The sequence below is a fragment of the Peromyscus californicus genome, unplaced genomic scaffold (genome assembly GCF_007827085.1).
Source record: "Peromyscus californicus insignis strain IS unplaced genomic scaffold, ASM782708v3 Scaffold_8__1_contigs__length_139910024, whole genome shotgun sequence".
Classification (NCBI taxonomy): Eukaryota; Metazoa; Chordata; class Mammalia; order Rodentia; family Cricetidae; genus Peromyscus; species Peromyscus californicus.
Window position 1 is genome coordinate 49,603,347 of NW_026294606.1, and position 2,798 is coordinate 49,606,144.

Genomic DNA, 2,798 nt, shown 5'->3' on the forward strand with positions numbered 1-2,798 from the left:
ACATTTTTTTTTAATATGGAAGTTTAGTTAGATTAAAGGTGAGTGGTCTGGGTCAGTGGAGCAGCTCTGTCTCCTGGGGTCATCAGAGTCCAGCAGTAGGTGATTGTCGATACCTGTTAGTGTAAAGGGTTGGGGGATGCATGGTGGAGAAGGAAGACAGAGAAGAAAGAGAGCCACGACATACCAGGAAATTCTGATTGCTGATAGAAAAACAAACAAACACACACACACATACACACACAAAAAGAGCAGAGCTAGTGGCAACTGGAAGCAGAGCATCAGTTTTGATTAATTTTTGATTAACTTTGATTATTTACTTGTTTGAGTTAGGAAACACGTAGGTTGTTAATGAAGCACATCTTTGAGTATGTCTGTAAGGATGTTCCCAGATAGGATTAACTGATGGAGGAGGCCCATCCTGAATGTGGGCAGCAAAATCCTGTGGGGAAAAAGGACAGAGCCAGCAGAGTGACAGCATTCCCTTTCTCCGTTTCCTGATCTACCCAGCTGTGAGCAAGCAGCCCCATTCTTCTGCTGCTGTATATTCCTGACATGGTGGATTGTACCCTCTAACTATGAGCCAGAATAAATCCTTCCACCGGAAGTTGCCTCTTATCAGGTATTTGGTCTCAGCAATGAGAAAAGAAACTGCTGTAATCGGCAGGAGACAATCAAAAACACCTGGACAGCTGGACACTTGTCTCAGGAGGACTCTGGAGGTCAGGACAGAACCAAGGAGAAGGGTATCAATGCCGTGTCCAGGGTGACCTTGAACTTCTATGAATAGATGTCTGGAGTCTGTGTGGCTAAGACCGAGAGTTTCTTGCCTTCAGCTGCAGTTGATATGGAGAACCACAGAGACTGACTCTCTATCAGGTTTGCTTGGTGACAGGCTTTTGGTTGTTGCTGCTGCTGGGAGCCTTTCAGGGCATTGGCATGAGGAGGGTTTTTGTTTTTGTTTGTTTGTTTTTCTTCCCTTCTAGCTAAAGATATCTTACACAGAAGAGCAAATAATTAAAATACATTAAAGGGCATGCAAATTGAATTAGTTGAAAACGAAAAGGAAATAAAAACAAAGCCAGAGCAAGAGCATTGAACATTTTTATGTGAACTCCATTAAGAACAAAAGAGTAATTCTCATATATGGTAAAAGAGAAAAACATGTATAAAGTGAAAACTAATTGACAAAGCAAATGGCTTCCCAGGACATGGAATACAGATGGAGTGTCACAGGGACAGAAGTGGGGCTCTTGATCAGGAGAGAAAGAAAAAATGACAAAACTGAAGCAGAGAAAATATAAAAACTGCCGGGCAGTGGTGGTACACGCCTTTAATCCCAGCACTTGGGAGGCAGAGGCAGGGGGATCTCTGTGAGTTCAATGCCAGCCTGGGCTACAGAGCAAGTTCCAGGAAGGGCGCAAAGCTACACAGAGAAACCCTGTCTCGAAAAACCATATATATATATATATATATATATATATATATATATATATATATATATATAAACCTAGCTTTCTGTGCTGCTATCGCTCCCACCAACATGGGGAACATTCCTCAGGCACACTGGACGGTCTACAAGAAATTCGGTAAACTCCAACCCCACCAAGGGACACAGGACAAGAAGGGCGAGGAGTCTTTGTATGCTCAGGAAAGAGGCATTATGACAGGACACAGAGTGGCCCCAGGGGCAGACTAAGACAAAGAAGGTTGTTCTGAGACTTGAGTGTGTTGAGCCCAACTGCAGATCTAAGAGGATGCCGGCTAGTAAGAGATGTGAGCATTTTGAATTGGGAGGTGATAAGAAGAAAAAGGGCCGAGTTATCCAGTTCTAAGCCGATTTTGTTATAAAGACAATAAAGTCATAAACTTTTACTCAAAAATTACACACACACACACACACACACACACACACACACACACACACACACACACACACATCTCCTAGAGCAAGGTTCACAAAATGAAATCGAAAGAGACTGAGTGTTTTAGTCACAGGATATAGAAAAAGCCGGACTTGTCACTCTGGTGGTAGAGCACTTGTCTAGCAGGCACAAAACCCTAAGTTCCAGCCTTAGCACTGAATGCAAACCAGGCCTTTCATCCCAGCACTCTGAGGTGGAAGGAGAAAGATTAGAAATGCATGGTCATCCTTGGCTACACAGGAAGTTTGAAGCCACCTGGGATCTCAAGACCATGTTGAGACAAAAAAGTATTTTTTTTTTGGTTAGGTATACATAGAAATCTGATTTTAAATGTAACTTACAGGGTTGAGACATTAAAAAATCTGTTTACTTATCTGTCCATCCATCATTTATTGAAACAGCACCATACAGTTTTTGTTCTGGAGGTCTGAATGGAAACCTTGAGGGGAAAATCTGAGTCATGTACCCACAGGCTCTGGATATTTGCCACTGTAAGTACTTAGCAAGCTTTGGTTCCATTTTAGAGACTCTTGCGGGGAGAAGTTTAGCTAGTCACAAAAATAGTAAGTTACACATTTATAAAAAGAATGCCCTAGAAGTTTCTAGACTCAACTGATACGCATAACCTCCACATCATGAACGAAGCTGGAAGAACACAGTTTAGAAGCCATCCTATGAATATTTTAATAAGAGCAGCAGTACACAGTGTGCCTTTGTGAAGAACAGATCCTGGCTGAGGATGCCACTCTCCCCATCTGACAGAATGATAAGGCAGCTGACTGAGAGGGAGGTAGTAGACAGGAGCTGCTTGTGACTTCACTAAACATTCCTACTTCTGCTCAGGAGGTGACTGCACCAGGAAATTATGATGGTGCT

General features: G+C 42.6%; 1 pseudogene; it reads left to right on the forward strand.

Annotated features, from left to right (window-relative positions):
• Positions 1 to 1,540: 1,540 nt before the first annotated feature.
• LOC128104457 (60S ribosomal protein L36a-like) lies at positions 1,541 to 1,832 on the forward strand (annotated as a pseudogene).
• Positions 1,833 to 2,798: the final 966 nt, after the last annotated feature.